The sequence below is a fragment of the Lutra lutra genome, chromosome X (genome assembly GCF_902655055.1).
Source record: "Lutra lutra chromosome X, mLutLut1.2, whole genome shotgun sequence".
NCBI lineage: Eukaryota > Metazoa > Chordata > Mammalia > Carnivora > Mustelidae > Lutra > Lutra lutra.
The window spans coordinates 31,700,010-31,718,216 of NC_062296.1; the positions used below are offsets into that span (position 1 = coordinate 31,700,010).

The 18,207-nt window shown below is 37.6% G+C and overlaps 1 protein-coding gene across 1 annotated transcript in view; it reads right to left on the bottom strand.

Annotated features, from left to right (window-relative positions):
* The window catches only part of HTR2C (5-hydroxytryptamine receptor 2C), a 295,033-nt gene that overhangs the window by 4,342 nt on the left and 272,484 nt on the right, over positions 1-18,207 (bottom strand). The gene's annotated exons all lie outside the window — the stretch shown is intronic.

Here is an 18,207-nt window from a genome sequence, read left to right on the forward strand (position 1 = left end):
TTTTTTTTTAAGAATACCAAGAGGTCGTTCTTGGAGGCGTATACCTCCATTAATAAATAAGCTCACTGGCGGAAAATAGCAATGAGGAGGTGGGAGCAGAAGGAGATCTTGTGCCTCACTCTAAGTGAGAAACGTGGAAATTTTCAGAAATCGCTCTGGTAGATCTTGAAGAGATCCCACATCCATAGGATAACTTACAAGTAAAATTCAAATGTAAAGTTAATTTATTCTCCCTTGTGTCCCCAGGAAGTTGGAGCCTGGGCAAAGTCCGATTGTACTTTTAGGAATCTATCAGAGATTATTATTAGGAATCCTGGGTTGGCGGGTATTCACTATGAGCTGTGAGCAGAGACAGAAGTGCACACTCAGAGCTCAGAGATTGCTGCTGGCTTTAGGGAACACCTGGAGAACTGTGACGAATCTGAAAGTGAAAATCCTTTTTTTTTTTAATTTGAAGATTTTATTTGACAGAGAGAGAGTGAGAGAGAGAGAGAGAGAGAGAGAGAGAGAACAAGCAGGGGGAGCAACCAAAAGAGAGGGAGAAGCAGGCTCCCCACTAAGCAGGGAGCCTGATGAGGGGCTCCATCCCAGGACCCTGGGATCATGACCTGAGCCAAAGGCAGACGTTTAACCGACTGAGCCACCCAGCTGTCTCTACATTTCTTAAGTTTTAAAAAGTCAGTTAAGAAGGCTGCCAGCTTGTTCTAACATTAGAACCTTCATCCCAAAAGTCATAAGTATAAGGGAGTCTTTAGAAAGAGTGTGTATCAGGCTTGCCTGAAGGAAGTCAGTATTGACTTATCTTCAGTGAAATGTTTTAGTGAAGGGTTAGGCTGCAGGAAGTTTTCCAGAATTAAGGAAGCGAGTAGGGAATTAAGAAAGGAGGGAATGGCTTCTTCAAAACATAATTTACAAGAGAAAAAAATTAGAATGAGTACCTCCAAGTTAAGAGAGACTTAAAATACCTATTAAGCAATTACAATATGTGGCTCTTCTTATAATCTCAATGCCAACCAACTTTGAACAATTTTCATGACACAGCTGGAAATTCTGAATAATGACTGGCTTTTTGCTGATATTAAATAATTACCATTGATTAATTTTTAAGAAAGATGTTGATTTTGTGGTTATGTAGAAAAAATATATGTTATATTTTATATATACATGATATATATGTATACGTGATACATATTTTATATATACATGATGAAATATTTATGAAGTATTATGGTGTCTCGAGTTTATTTCAAAATAATATGGGAAGGAGAAGTAGATAGAAGTAGGAATGAAACAAGACAGTACATAAACTGGTAAAACTTAGAGCTGGATGGTACATACATGGGTTTTTATTATGTAATTGTACCTACATTTGTCATCTTTGAAAGCCTCCATAACAAAAGTTTAATAATATTTTAAAAGTGAAAAAGAAGAAGAAAAGAGAAAAAGAAAAATATTTTAAAAGAGAAAAAGAAGACCTAGAGGTCCTTTCTGAAGCAGGCAATGAAATCACTATTAGATCTCAGATCATAAAGTTCTCCAGGACTTACTGTCCACTGCTAACCTTGAAAGTGATTACTTTAGAGCAACAGACTTGGAGTTATGCGTAGAAACACTCACCACTTCGATACAATTGTAGGAAAGAAGGCCATTTTTTGCCAAAGAGCTGGTAGAAAAACTCATACTTTCCTCAGGATCCTATAGCAAGACCAGAGAGGGGTGTGGGAACATTTGGGTATAGGAACATTCCCTTCCAAACTCCCCCCTCTCCCAACCCCTAGCCATGTGGGAACTAAAGACTTGGTCTGGGGAAATTGCATTCTTTTTTGGAGGAATCCTGATAAGTACAGGCAAGCCTACACTCAGGAAACAAGTGCTAGAGTGGAGATTCTGTTCCCTACAGGAAATGCTGCACAATGTTCTAGAGCTACCTGAAGTTTCTGAAGGCCTTACACACCAATCAGAAGAGTAGAGCCCAGCTTTGCAGTGGGATCGGCTTGTTTCTGTTAAAAGATTTACCCATTTTCCTAAGGCACTCTGGGGCCTGAAAGTAGGCCTGTGTCAAAGGATAACAAAAGACTGACTCTGGATGTGCTGAAGATGTTATTAGATATGTGAGTTCAATTTTATCTGTCACACCTATTTGTATAGTTTTATGTACATCGAGTAAAGAATGATTCCAAAGCTGCCTTTTGCTGAGTCTGTCTTATGTTCCAGGCACTGAGCCATGTGTATCACTGACATTATAGATGTAAACTGTATTATCTCAATTTGGTTAAAGACTATGTAATACAGATTTTAGTCAAGTAACCCCTTTACCAAATTTATGCCATTATTAATTTTCTTTTTCTTTTCTTTCTTTCTTTCTTTCTTTCTTTTTTTTAAGAAACCATGAATGCAGTCAACAAAACAAGAAGAAACTCAAGATTTTTTGACACTATCTGGAAATTATAAATAATAGCAACAAATGAAGCAGCATTAATAACGATATATATTGCATGGATTATCTTATTTAGTACTTTAGAAAATTAAAGGTATATGTCAGCGGTTCTCAAAGTGTAGTTCAAGGACCCTGGGGGGCTGCTGAGGCTCTTTTAGAGGGTTTGCTAGATTTCCTTTTTCCAACTATTTGTCTTTAAAACTGCATTTTCCTCATAAATTTTAACTGAAACAACAAATCACAAGTTGAATGCAGATGCAGATATGAGAATTCAACTGCATTCCCATAAAACTAAACATTAAAGAGATTTTCAAAATTGTAAAATACGGTTTTCATAAAAATGTTCTCTTAACATTAAGTGGGTTTGTTTTACTTAAAATGAAATGATTCATAAATAGTTAAAACATTTCTCAGTTTTAATTTCAAATACAGCAAATATCAATAGGTATAATCCACATACACAGAAGCTTTTTGGGGTCTTCAGTCATTTTGAAAATTATGAAGGAGTCCTGATACCATTGCGTTTGAGAACTGCTCTTCTATGTTAATAGGCGAAGTTATTTCAACATTAGAGCATTAAGTTCAGCAAATGAGCAAAGTCTTTATCAGTATTTTAAATTTGTCAACAAGTAGAAGAAATTCTGGTAATATTATAATGTCAGGTAAATATAAAGCAACATCAATAATAGCAACATATTACATGCACTATCTTATTCATTCTTATAAAATTCTGAAAGTCACATGGTATTTGGTGAAGTTAACTTCAGAAAAATCAAGTAATTTTAATAGGTATATTTGGAACATTCTTTGATACTTTTAAAACCTTTGAGTTGCCCAAGGAGAAAGTGCAAAAATGAACTACCATAGAAAATACCAGGTATAAATCATAATTGAAGTAATGATAACTACCTTTTACTGAGTGCTTCTTATTTGTCATACACTGAGTCAAGTATTTTATGATTATTATGTAGTTTCATAAATTATCTTACTCAATCCAGACAAAATACCAAAAGAAGGAATTATTAACTAGAAGCACTTAAAGTTTCTGAAATTAACTTCATTGAATCTTTATCAGTCTTCCTTAGAATTTTAGAAGCAACAAAGATAAATTATAATTCATGTTCTGCTGAAAATATCAAGTACCACTTCAACCAATAAGCAGTCATTTTGCATGCATTATCTCATTTAGTTCTCAAATAACCCCAAAAAGTGATTATTATTTATTAAGATTACTTAAACTCAGAAACAAAAATACGTTCAATAAACATATAGGGTCTTAGCACTTTAGAAATGTTGAAATCACAAACAGTTATCGTTTAAGTCTTTATTGAAAATATCATGAGTTACTAGTACTACTACTACTACTATGACTACTATGATTTCGACTACTATTATGACTATGACCACTACTGCTACTGCTGCTACTCCTCTTCCTATCATTCATTGAGTACTCCCTGACTCTGCTACTTTATCTGCATCACATACTTTACATGCATTATCTCATTCCAGCCTTGTAAAAGCCATAAAATAGCCTGGTAAGGTTATTTACTTCAAGTCAGGCAAGTAAATCCAGAAAATATATAAAGATGTTCACATTGTTTCTTAAAGCCTCGAATTCAGGCAACACAGATCAATTCTCTTCAAATTCTCCGATAATAATTACATATGCCAAGTATCCTTAGATGCACATTTCTTTCAGATTTCAACATCTTTGAAAACATGGTGCGTCTTATGAATGGAAGTCTCTTACAATCACTGTTAGCCAACCCCCAGTCCCTATATAGTTGTCATTGCCAGTACATGTGAGAACCTGTTCTGAAAAACTTCTTTTGATCTCTTCTGGTAAAAAAAAATTATCAGCAGCAATTTTTTTTTTTGCATCAAAATTTGCAAAATGGATATCAGCGGCATGGTAGTAATTCAGTGTGAATGAAGAATTATGTCAAAACAGGTAACAGGATGGAACGTTCTGAAGGCATCCTCAATAGTGTCAAATGCCACAGAGAGGTCTAGATTAAAAACATTTCCTCTGTCTTTGAAAATGAGGAGTTCACTGGTGATTATAGAGAGAACAATTAGAGTGGAGTAGTGAAGACAGGAAACAGATTGCCAGGAAATGAATAATAAACGGTGATACAAAGGAGGAGAGAGAGATTATAGAATAAATTTCCTGGAACAAATTGGCCAACATCAAAATGCAGATGTTCCTCTAAACTGCAGGGCTATCTTTAGTAATACAACACCTTACTAAAACTGAAGGGCAATCTCAAAGGTATCTATTTTTATGAGTTGTTTTTCATGGAAAAAAATTTTTTTTGAAGACACCTAGGAGGACCACACAATGTCAAACACGTGCATGGTTCCTAGCCTCATGGAGCAGTAAGTGAATCTCTTGCATATGGGAGTCGATAGCAGAGGATGAAGGAACTATGTTCGGAGAAGAACATAGAACATGAAACAATGCAAACTGTGTTGCCTTCCTTCTCAGGTGATAAAGTGTGGCAGAGTTGTGGAGAGAAGCATTGCGCATGCTTTGGCAAATATATCAGTATGATGTTTGTGCAGTGAGAATGTTAAGAAATTCAGAGTCAGGTTCAGAGTCAACTTCGAACTTCAAGGGGTTTGTAGGTTTAAGAAGAGTAGGGACATAGGCATGTGTGAAGAAGGGATAGAGATTTCAATAGTAGGGGTAAGAGGAAGACCTTAAATAACTGAAGAAAGTCGAACTAAAAGAGGAAGACTATAAACAAGGAAAGCAAGGGAAGACAGTCCACGAGCTAACAAGATGAATGTTCAGGATTTGTAAGATACACTTGGAAGAGAATCTGTGAAGAGGTGGGTGGGGAAGGTCTTAGTATTTAACGACAGCACAGCTGAGGGCATGAAAAAGTGAAATTGGAGGTAGTGCTGAAATATGACCATATTACTACTGAGAAGTAGTAGAATATGCCACCCCAAAATATGCCTCTTTGGCATAAAGATTATTTTGAGTTGGTTATGTTGAGAAATTGCAAACACAGGGAAAGCTCTGAAAACAAAGTAGGAGTTACCCTTTTGTAAGAGAAATTTGCATTCATAAAGGAAATCTATTTCCCGGTACAGACAGCATTTTCCTATCTGTACAAGGAAGAGAAGGATGACGAAATCAGGAAAGGAGACAGGTTTATTTATTTTTTTTTAAGATTTTATTTATTTATTTGACAGAGAGAAATCACAAGCAGGCAGAGAGGCAGGCAGAGAGAGAGGAGGAAGCAGGCTCCCCGCTGAGCAGAAAGCCCGATGCGGGGCTTGAACCGAGGACCCGGGATCATGACCTGAGCCGAAGGCAGCGGCTTAACCCACTGAGCCACCCAGGCGCCCCGGGAGACAGGTTTATTAATGGAGAAGACACCCAGTTAAATCTGCATAACAAACCTTACCCTTGTTTATTGTGCTTTTCCTAGTAATCTCCTTTAACTGGTCTCCTCCCAACCAACATCTTTGTTGTTAGCTGAAGATGATATTTAAGGTGGTGGCTTGCACCACCTGAAGAAGTTACTCAGCTTTTTTTTTGGGGGGGGGGGTGTATCCCTTGTGTACAGGAAGTATCTACATATTATTAAATGTTTGTTTTTCACTTGTTAATCTGTCATCTATTACTGGAGGTCTAAGTTAAGACCTCAGAAAGTAGATGGGAAATCATTTCTCCTTCCTGCATTATTCACAAACTAATAATGTTTGAGAAAACTAAGATTATATTTAAGATTATATTCAAGATTAATTAAGATCAATAATGTGCTTACACGTTAAGGGTGAAAGCTAGTAGAATGTGAGAACTTAAAAATGCAAAAAAGAAAGGTAACAGATGATGGAATAAGGTCCCTGAGGAGGCAAAGTCAGAAACAATTGAAAGAATTACACTAGGAATAAAGAATGGCTGTTACTTTCTATTAGAAGAGATGGTAATATGAATGGGTGGTAGAAATTATCAAAGCCTCCATGAAAAGGTAAAAGAGGGATAAATAGAAATGAGAACTAACTGGTAGATGGCAAAAGAGCAGAATTGCACAAAATGATTGAAGTGGATATTTGTTAATTCTGTAAAGCAATGAGAAATGAGAGTGAATGCAGATAGGAGAATGTAGATAGTAAGCTTTTTTAAAAAATAAAATCAGACAGTTGAACACTCTTATATGTTACTGGGAAAATATTCAGAAGAGAGTTTGGAGGTTCAGGAAAAAAAAAAAAAGAGAAAGAGAGAGAAAGAGAGAGAATGGGCAAGGAACAAGGCTCTGAGAACCTGAGAATAAATGGACAGCTGGGTCCCCAGGCAGAAAGTAAAGACTTGGTAGAAGGTCGCCTCAGTTCTTTTGTAACAGGTAAGAAAGATATTATTATGCAAGGGAAAGAAGAGTCTAAATAAAGTGAAAAGTAGAAAGGATTAAGGGAAATAAACCAACTTTTGAGATATTTAGGAAGTTTCATTTATAAGACATGGTGAGTAATTGGATATGGCATGTGAGAGAGAAGGAAGAGTCAATAAGTAATCGCAGGTTTCTTATTTGTGTCCTTGGGTAGATGGGGTTGCCATGAAGCATAGGAACATAGAAGGAGGAGCAAGATTGTGGCAGGAAAGGTAATGGACTCTGGATTGTGTTGTTAGAAGTGCTTGTTGAGGACCAATATGAAATTCTGCGTGAATATAGGTGTTTGGAACTCAGGACGTAGGTGTGAGCTGGGGACAGGATCTTTCTTATAAGGAGAAATTACAAGGTCATGATCTTTTAAGAACTTTTGTGGAAAGAAGAAGGATCAGAAAAGAATGTAGGGCAAGGCTTCTAAACCTTTTTGTAAGTATAGACCTCCTGTCAGAATAATGTTTTTGAATGGATTAAACAACATAGCGAATTGCAAAAAAAAAAAAAAAGCAAAAAAAAAAAAAACCCCCACCCAAAATTATTTTGACATTTTGCTATCAAACATTAAAGACAAATTTTAAGAAGTGTAATATGTGTGTTTTTTAATTAACACATCAAATATCAAGTTCTAGTGGTGGATCTAATAGCTACTCAAATTTTGAAATAGTCACCAAAGTTTATCATATGTCAAGATATATGCCAGAACTGAATGTGATTTTTAATTGTCTGTGATTCTTCTTAGTGATAATAATACAGACACTGCAAATTACTATTATGGTTCATTGCCTACATTTGTAATTGGAGTAAATCCCAAATTTCGGTTATGGGTTAGTTAAAATAAAGATGTTAATTTTTTTCAACATCAGACTTTAGAAATTTCCAGCTAGTCATGATGCAGTAGCTGGTATCAAAATTAGACTTAACATCTTGCTACTAACAACAATTAAAACTGGTAAAAAAAAGACTATCATTTTCTAATAATGGTGGAGTAGCTTATAGAAGGCCTATACTCCTGCTAATAACAACCATAAATTGTGAACAAAATTTTTAAAAACCCAACATTTGAAGGTACATATGGGTAAGCAAAAATAATGTAGAAAATATAGGAGACTCAGCCATTGAATGAGGGAATCAGTTGCTTGAGTTCCAAATTTATATGTCTCCTCCCCTGAGGGCGTTCTCCAGCAGGGAGGTTACACTTCAGAGGAGAAAGTTACAGTCTAGGGGCTATTCATTGAGGGGCTGCTCAACAGTCAGTTGAGTACCTGACTCTTGGTTTTGGCTGAAGTGGTTGTGATCTCAGGGTCATGATCTGGGGGGGTTGTGTGATGAAATTGGGCCCTGTGTTGGGCTCCATGCTGGGCACAGAATCTGCTTAACATTCTCTCTCTTTGCCCCTCCCACTCACGTGCTCTCTCTCTCTCTAATAAATAAATAAATAAGTCTTTTTTTAATATATAAAAAGAGAAGTTACAGTGTAACTGAGCTGCAGAGTAAGAGAATAGCATTAAGATCTGACAGAATAGCTAGGATTTGAAGAGGGCAGTCAGTGAAAGGACAAGCCACCGGAGGAGGGGTTTTAAAATATCTGTAGAAAGTTCCCTCCATTTCTTTCTTTACACCTGAATCCTTTATGTGTGAGATTTGTAAGGAACCCATGGAACAAGCAATATTTGAAGGGATGAATGTATTTAATAGAGATTTCAACAGTTGTCTATGGCAGAGAAAACAAAGTTGGGAGTTTGCATCACACTATTAGAAAAGCTTAATAAATACCTTGGCCATTCATTTATACTCAGAGCATACCTTGGGAAAACAAACAAACGAACTAGTTTCTTAGGACTAAGGGAGTCTTAAGAACTGGAAACAAGAGCTTTTAAATCCCAGAACCCACCATAAGAAACAAAAAACAATGCTTCTATAAAAATATATTTATAAAATTACTAGATATACAAAGAAACAAAAAAAGTGACCCATAATAAAGAGGAAAATAAGTAAATAGAAACAGACCCACACATGATCCAGATATTGAAATTAACAAAGGCTTTAACTGGAATAAATTTCTTAATAATTTACCAGAAAATATAGAAATGTATTGGTAGACTTGAAAATTTCAGGATAGATGTGGAAACTAAAGAAAAGAGGAAATCCTGCAACTAAAAAAAATTCATTATTTAAAATTAAGAAAACACATTGGATGGGATTAATAGTAGAAACAATGATCAATGAACTTCAAGGAGGTCAATACATATCATTTAAACTGAAGCACAATTTAAACAAAAGATTATAAAAAATTGGACTCATGTTTCCACCATGATAGAGTTCTTGGTACCAGAGTTGCCATCCTGCCAAAAACAGCTATAAAAACTAAACAGAAAAAAAACCATACATATACATACACACACACACACACACATACACATGTATATATAAATATATGATAATATATGATATATATGATACATATAAATATATGATAATATGTGATAAAAAGTATATGAAATATATATATATTTCAAGCATTTGGAAATGATTTGTGTAGGACTGTGCTTTTTAAGATAAGGGAAACAAATGAGATAGTGCTATATTCACCCTTTCCCTCTCTGTCTGGAGACAATTTCTTGACTGTGGCACAGGGAAGGAAAGCCCAAGCAGGGATCGTCTGTCCTGCTGAACTAAGGAAACAGAGGTCAGCATTCAGGACTCCCCAAACACCTGGAATTTCCTGAGCAAGGTATAAGAGAAGAGAGAACTATGCAGAAGGAGAGACCAAGAAGTATTTGTGAGCAGAAACTCTAGGTACATGGTTGAGAGCTAGGTTATGTAGTGAGATTCCATAAGGCCTAGAAGTGAGTGGCAGTGATGAGGACAAGAATAGGACAAATATACTAGAGGTTAAACAGTTCTAAAAGTTAGAATCTGGCCCTACCAGAATGAAGAGACCACATTTTCCATCATTAACATCTTGAGGATTCAGCTGAAACAAAAGAAAGTATATACTTAGTGGTAAGGATCATGTCTCTAAAAGATGCACCATAGTAAAACTTAAAACCAAACCTGAATAGAGTCAAGAAAAACAGAAGGAAATTCATAGCATGCCAGCCTGAAATTGAATACTCTTTAAAAGAAAACAACACCTCCTGAACTTTTTGTAATATCTACAGTGCCCATCATAAAATAAAAGTTGGATATGAAGAAATAGGAAGTTATGATAATAATCATAAAAAAGCAATCAATGAAAACAGATTTCCTGTACCACCTACCATTGGAATTATCAGAAAAGAATTTGCAGCAACTATTACAAAATAAAGATGTTGAAGGACTTAAAGCCAAATATGGTCCCAGTGAATGAAAAGATGCTGGCTCTTGGCAGAGAAATGTAAATTATAAGAAAGAATGGAATGGAAGCTTTGGAACTATGAGGTAAAATATATGAATGAAAACTAAACTGGACAAGTTTTACAGATGATTGGCGATGACAGTAAAAGGGAATTACAAACCTAAAGACACTCGCAAAAATTAATTGGAAGAGGCTGAGGGAGTGAAGGAAGATGGGGGCATAGTCAGAGGACCCTAGGCTTGCCTCATCCCTCAGACACAGCTAGATAACTATCAGATTATTCCGAATACTCAAGAAATTGATGTGAGGACTGACAGAACAAACTGCACAACTAGAAGGAGAGAAGAGACAACATGGAGGAAGGTAAGAAGTACAGAGACATGGTTTGGAGGAGAAACAGATCACACGTGCTGTGGAAGGGAGGGAGTGGTGGTCGTGGAGAAAGGTGAGAGCTAAGGAGAGAAGGAGCAAACAGGGATCACCACAAGGAGAGCAATTCTTCAAAGCCACCGGCTGGGAAAAAGAGATAGGCTAATTTTCCAGAGTTTTTGTAACCAGCAGGGCTCAAGGAGTGGAATTTTAGAGGTCAGCAGGCTTTGCCAAGATAGAGCCTGGAGGGTGCTGCCCTACTCCTGGAAAGAAGGTAGGTGAGCAACACTGGGGCAGATGGCACGATCTGAGGATCACCTGTGGGACATGGAGAGAGACCGTTGGCTCTTTTTGGAGCATATCTGTGAGAGCTGGCATTCACAGAGATGCCTCTCTGGGAATAAAGGAGTCAGTGGGCACTGTTTCCCTCACCTGCCTCTCAGCATAGGTGCAGAGACACCTGCTAAGGGCAGCTAACCCAGACACTGGCTGTTTAGCTAGCTTGCTCCAATTCCCATGCCCATACACCCTGGCATGACCACCCTTCTTGGTCAAACCTGCATTTATCTCAGCACAACAGGACCCTCCCCCAGGAAACCAGTGCAGGTCCCCACCACAGCATATCCCTAAAGTTTGGAGTTCTAAAAGTCAGCAGACTTGGCTGGGATAGAGCCCAAGGGGCACTGCACTGCTCCAGGCAGGCAAGCAACTTGGAGACAGACTGCTTGAAAACAACAGTCTGAAAATGCTTAGGAGGCATGAGGGGAAATTGTTTGCTCTTCTGGGAGCACTTTCCTGAGAACAGCAAGCATGAGAGCCCTCTCTAGAGACAAAGGAGCAGCCTGGTGCTATTTTCCTTCTTTGCCTCTCAGTATAAAACAGCTTCAGTAAACAGCACAGTGCCAACACTGGATACTTAATCTGCTTACACCAAGTTCTGTCCCCCCTGTGCTCTGCTGGTACTGTTTTTCTCAGACAAGAATGCCTACAGACCAGCACAGCAGGCCTCTTTCCCAGAAGACCAGCATAAACTCCCGCACCCACCTAGTTTTCTGATCATACAGTTCTGCAAGGCTTTATTTCTACAGGAAGTAACATCAGGTCTCATGTAACAAGTAGACCAGAGCATGCCTACTTGAAACTTGCCATGCTGTGGCCTAGGTCCAGTACTGACCACTGTAAGCAAGGACAGCCTCTGAAGACAACTGACCTGAGGGAAAGAGCTTCCCAAACATGGCAGCAGAGTACATGCAGCACATACCAGAGACACTCTCTGAAGCCCCAGGACCTGGACACCATTTGACCTTTTCTTCACAAAGCCATTACTTTCAGGAGCAGGAAACAAAACAGGCTTTGCTAACACACAAAAGAAGACAGAGACTTAGCCAAAATACCAAGAGAGGAATTCATCCCAAAAGAAAGAACAAGAAAAGTTCGCTGCCAGAGAGCTAATTGAAACAGATATAAGTAATATGCTTGCTTGAGAATTTACAGCAACAATCATAAAGATACTGTGTGGGCTTAAGAGAAGCATGTATGACCTCAGGGAGACTCTTAACACAAAGACAAGGAGTTAAAAAAGAGTGAGAATTAAAAATACAGAATTAAAAATAACCAAGATTTGAAACTGCCAGAATGTAATGACCACAAGGTGGAAGAATCAGAGGAATGAATAAGTGGTATAGAAATAGAATAACGGAAAATAATGAAGCTGAACAAAAGAGAGAAAGGAGAATTATGGATCACGAGAATAGACTTAGGGAACTCAGTGACTCCATCAAATGTAACAACATTTGTATAATAGGAATCCAAGAGGAAGAGAGAGGAAAGGGAGTATAAGGTTTATTTGAGGAAATAATAGCTGAAAACTTTCCTAATCTGGAGAGGGAAACAGTCATCCAAGTCCAGGAAGCATGTTGAACTCCCAGCAAAATCAACAAAAGCAAGCCAACACCAAGACATATTGCAGTTGAATTTGCAAAACATAGTGATAAAGGAAAAACTTAAAAGCAGCAAGACAAAGGAAGTCCTTAACTTACCAGAGAATACCCATAAGGCTAGCTGCAGATCTCCACAAAAATTTGTAAGAAGTTTTTGAAAGAAGCTCCACAAATCTTGACAAGCCTGAAGGGAGTGGCATAATATATTCAACGTGCTGAATGGGAAAAATCTATAGCCAAGAATACTCTATCCAGCAAAGCTATAATTCAGAATAAGAGAGCTAAAGAGTTTCCCAGACAAAAACTAAAAGAGTTTGTGATCACTAAACCAGGCCTGCAAGAAAGATTTGTTTTTAAAGACTTATTTATTTGAGAGAGAGCACAAGAGAGCAGGGTGAAGAGAAAAGCAGAGAGAGAGAGAGAGAGAGAGAATCTCCAGCAGATTCCCTGCTAAGCACAAAGCCTTACACAAGGCTTGATCCCAAGATCTCATGACCCTGAGATCATGACCTGAGCTGAAACCAAGAGTTGGATGCTCAACTGACTGAGCCACCCAGGTACCCCAGCAAAAAATATTAAAGAGGACTCTTTGAGAAGGAAAGAAGGAACAAAAGTGACAAAGACTAGAAAAGAAAAGAGAAAATCTCCAGAAACAACCACAAAACAAACAATAAAATGGCACTAAATGCATATCTATCAATAATCACTCTGAATGTAAATGGACTAAATGCTCCAATCAAAAGACATACAGGGTCAGAATGGATTAAATTTAAAGAAAGAACCATTGATATACTGCTTCCAAAAGACTCATTTTAGACCTAAGGACATCTACAGATTGAAAGTGAGGGGCTGGAGAAACATTAATCATTCCAATGGAAGTCAAAAGAAAGATTAGCAATACTTACATCAGACAAAATAGATGTTTAAAACAAAGACTTTAACAAGAGGTGAAGAAGGACATTATATCATAATTAAGGTGTCTATCCCACAAGAAGATCTAACAATTGTAAATATTTATGCCCCCAACTTGGGAACACCCAAATATATAAATCAATTAATAATCAACATAAAGAAACTCATTGATAATAGTACAATAATAGTAGGGGACTTTAACACCCCACTTACAAAAGTGGACACATCATCTAAACAGAAAATTAACAAGGAAAAATGGCTTTGAGTGACACATTAGACCAGATAAACTTAAAAAAAAAAAAGATTTTATTTATTTATTTGGTAAAGAGAGAGATCACAACCAGGCAGAGAGGCAGGCAGAGAGGGAAAAGCAGGCTCCCTGCTGAGCAGAGTGTCTGAGAGTCAGAGAGTCTGATGTGGGGCTCGATCCCAGGACCCTGAGCTGAAGACAGAGACTGAGCTACTGAGCCACCCAGGCATCCCAGACCAGATAGACTTAACAGATATATCCAGAACATTTCATCCTAAAGCCCTAGAATATACATTCTTCTGTGCACATGGAACATTCTCCAGAACAGATCCCACACTGGGTCACAAATCATCCCTCAACAAATACAAATAGATTCAGATCACGGCACGCATCTTTTCTGCACGCTATGAAACTTGAAGTCAATCACAAGAAAAAAAAATTGGAAAGACCACAAATACATGGAGGTTAAGCAATATGCTACTAAAGAATGAATGGCTCAACTAGGAAATCAAAGAAATAATAATAATAAAAAGGTACATGGAAACAAATGAAAATGAAAACATGATAGTCCAAAACCTTTGGGATGCAGCAAAAGCTGTCATAAGAGGGAAGTATATAGGGGTGCCTGGGTGGCTCAATGGGTTAAGCCTCTGACTTCAGCTCAGGTGGTGATCCCAGGGTCCTGGGATCAAGCCCCACATCAGACTCTCTGCTCAGCAGGGAGCCTGCTTTCCCCTCTCTCTCTGCCTGCCTCTCTGCCTACTTGTGATCTCTCTTTCTGTGTCAAATAAATAAATAAAATCTATTTTTTTCTTTTTTTTAAAAATTATTTATTTATTTGAGAGAGAGATTGAGAGAGAGAATGAAAGAGAACATGAGAGGGGAGAGGTCAGAGGGAGAAGCAGACTCTCCGCTAAGCAGGGAGCCCAATGTGAGACTCGATCCTGGGACTCCGGGATCATGACCTGAGCTGAAGGCACTTGCTTAACCAACTAAGCCACCCAGGTGCCCCAAATAAATAAAATCTTAAAAAAAAAAAAAGGGAAGTATATAACAGTACAGACTTACCTCTAGAAGTAAGAAAAACCAAATAAACAACCTAACTTTACACCTAAAGGAGCTAGTAAAAGAACAACAAATGAAGCCTAACCTAGCAGAAGAGGGGAAATAATAAAGATTAGAACAAAAAATAAATGATATAAAAATTAAAAACAGTAGAACAGATCAAGGAAACCAGGAGCTAGTTCTTTGAGAATATTAATAAAATTGATAAGCCCCTAGCCCAGCTTATCAAAATGAAAGAGAAAGGACCCAAATAAATAAAATCACCAAATAAATAAAATAAAATAAATAAAATAAGGGAGAAGAGATTACAACCAACACCATGGAAATACAATTATAAGACAATATTATGAAGAACTATACGCCAACAAATTGGACAATCTAGAAGAAATGCATGAATTCTTAGAAACACATAAACTACCAAAATTGAAAGAGAAGAAATAAAAAAACTGAACAGACTGATAACCAGCAAAGAAATTATTTCAGTAATAAAAATATCTCCCAACAGGGCACCTGGGTGGCTCAGTGGGTTAAAGCTTCTGCCTTCAGCTCAGGTCATGATCCCAGGGTCCTGGGATCGAGCCCCACATTGGGCTCTCTGCTCAGCGGGGAGCCTGCTTCCCCCTCTCTCTCTGCCTGCCTCTCTGCCTACTTGTGATCTCTGTCAAATAAATAAATAAAATCTTAAAAAAAAATCCCCCAACAGAAATCCAAGGCCAGAGAGCTTCCCAAGGGAATTCTACCAAACATTTAAGAAAAGTTAATACTTATTCTTCTCAAACTATTCTAAAAAATAGAAATGGGGGGCACCTGGGTGGTTCAGTGGTTAAGTCTCTGCCTTCGGCTCAGGTCGTGATCTCAGGGTCCTGGGATTGAGCCCTGCATCGGGCTCTCTGCTTGGCGGGGAGCCTGCTTCCCACCCCCTCTCTCCGCCTGCCTCTCTGACTACTTGTCATCTCTGTAAAATAAATAAATAAAATCTTTAAAAAAAATAGAAATGGAAGGACAACTTCCATATGTATTCTATGAAGACAGTATTACCCTGATTCTAAAACCAGACAAAAACCCCACTAAAAAAGAGAAACTCAGGCCAATATCCCTAACGAACATGGATGTAAAGTTTCTCAACAAAATATTAGCAAATTGAATCCAACAGTACATTAAAAGAATCATTCACCACAATCAAGTGGGATTTATTCCTGGGCTGCTAAGGTGATTCAATATTCACAAATCAATCAATGTCATACACCACATTAATAAAAGAAAGGGTAAGAGCCATGTGATCCTCTCAATAAATGCAGAAAAACATCTGACAAGGTGCAACATTCATTCATGAGAAAAACCCTCAACAAACTACGTATAGAGGGAACATCCCTTAACATAATAAAAGCCGTATATGAAAAACCCATAGCTAAAATCATCCTCAACAGGGAAAAACTGAAAGCTTTTATTCTACAGTCAGGAACAAGACAGGGATGTCCACTCTCACCACTGTTATTTAACATAGTACTGGAAGTCCTAGCCATAATAATCAGACAACAACAACAATAAAAATAAAAGGCATCCAAATCAGCAAGGAAGAAGTCAAACTTTCACTATTTGCAGATGACACAATATTCTATGTAGAAAACATGAAATACTCCACCAAGAAATGCTAGAACTGATATACAACTTTAGTGGATTTGCAAGATATAAAATCAATGTACAGAAATCTGTTGCATTTGTATACCCCAATAATGAAGTAGCAGAAAGAGAAATCAAGGAATCAATCTCATTTATAATTTCACCAAAAACCATAAGATACCTAGGGATGAACCTAACCAAAGAGGTAAAAGATCTATACTCTGAAAACTATAAAACATTGATGAAATAAATTGAAGATGATCCAAAGAAATCAAAGACATTCCATGCTCATGGATTGGAAGAATAAAGATTGTTAACATGTCTATACTACCCAAAGCAACCTACACATTTAATGCAACCCCTATCAAAATACCTCCTACATTTTTCACAGCGATAGAAAAATCCTAAAATTTGTATGGAACCACTAAAGACTCTGAAAAGCCAAAGGAATGTTCAAAAAGAAAACCAAAGCTGGTAGCATCACAATTCCAGACTTCAAGCTCTATTACAAAGCTGTGATCAAGACAGTATGGTACTGGCACAAGAATAGACACACAGATCAGTGGAACAGAATAGAAAGTCCAGAAATGGACCCACAACTCTGTGGTCAACTCATCTTTGGCAAAGAAGGAAAGAATACCCAATAGAAAAAAAGACAGTCTCTTCAACAAAAGGTACTGGGAAAATTGGACAGCAACATGCAAAAGAATGAAACTGGACCACTTTCTTACACCATACACAAAAATAAATTCAAAATGGATGAAAGACCTCAGTGTGAGACAGGAATCCATCAAAATCCCAGAGGAGAACAGAAACAGGAATCTCTTTAACATTGGCCATAGCAACTTCTTACTAGATATGTCTCCCAAGGCAAGGGAAGCAAAAGCAAAAATAAACTATTGGAATTTCACCAAAATAAAAAGCTTCTGTATGGTGAAGAAAACAATGAACAAAAGTGAAAGGCAACCTACAGAATGAGAGATGATAATTGCTCAAAACATTTCTGATAAAAGGTTAGTATCCAAAATCTATAAAGAACTAATACAACTGAACACCCCCCCAAAAAACAACCCAGTTAAAAAATGGGCAGAAGACTTGAATAGACATTTTTCCAAAGAAGACATCCAGATGATCATCCTACATATGAAAAGATGCTCTGTATTATTGATCATCAGGGAAATACAAATCAAAACTACAATGAGATATGACCTCACACCAGTCAGAATGGCTAAAATTAACAACACAGAAAACAACAGGTGTTGGAGGGGATGAGGAGAAAGTGGAACCCTCTTGCACTATTGGTGGGAATGCAAACTGGTGCAATCACTCTGAAAACCAGTATGGAGGTTTCTCAAAAAGTTAAAGGTAGAACTATCCTATGATCCAGAAATTGCCTAAATGATACACAAACACTGATTTGAAGGGATACATTCTCCCTGATGTTTATAGAAGCATTATCAGCAATAGCCAATTATGGAAAGAGCCCAAATATCCATCAACTGATAACTGGATAAAGAAGTGGTATATATACACAATGGAATATTATTCAGTCCCCCAAAAGAATGGAATCTTGCTATTTGCAAGAATATGTACAGAGGGGCACCTGGGTGGCTCAGTGGGTTGGAGCCTCTGCCTTCGGCTCAGATCATGGTCTCGGGGTCCTGGGATCGAGCCCCACATAGGGCTCTCTGCTCCTCAGGGAGCCTGCTTCCTCCCCTCTCTCTCTGCCTACCTCTCTGCCTACTTGTGATCTCTCTCTCTCTCTGTCAAATAAATAAAATCTTTAAAAAAAAAAAAAGAATATGTACAGAGCCAGTGAGTATTATGTTAAGTGAACTAAGTCAGTCAGAGGAAGACAAATACCACATGATTTCATT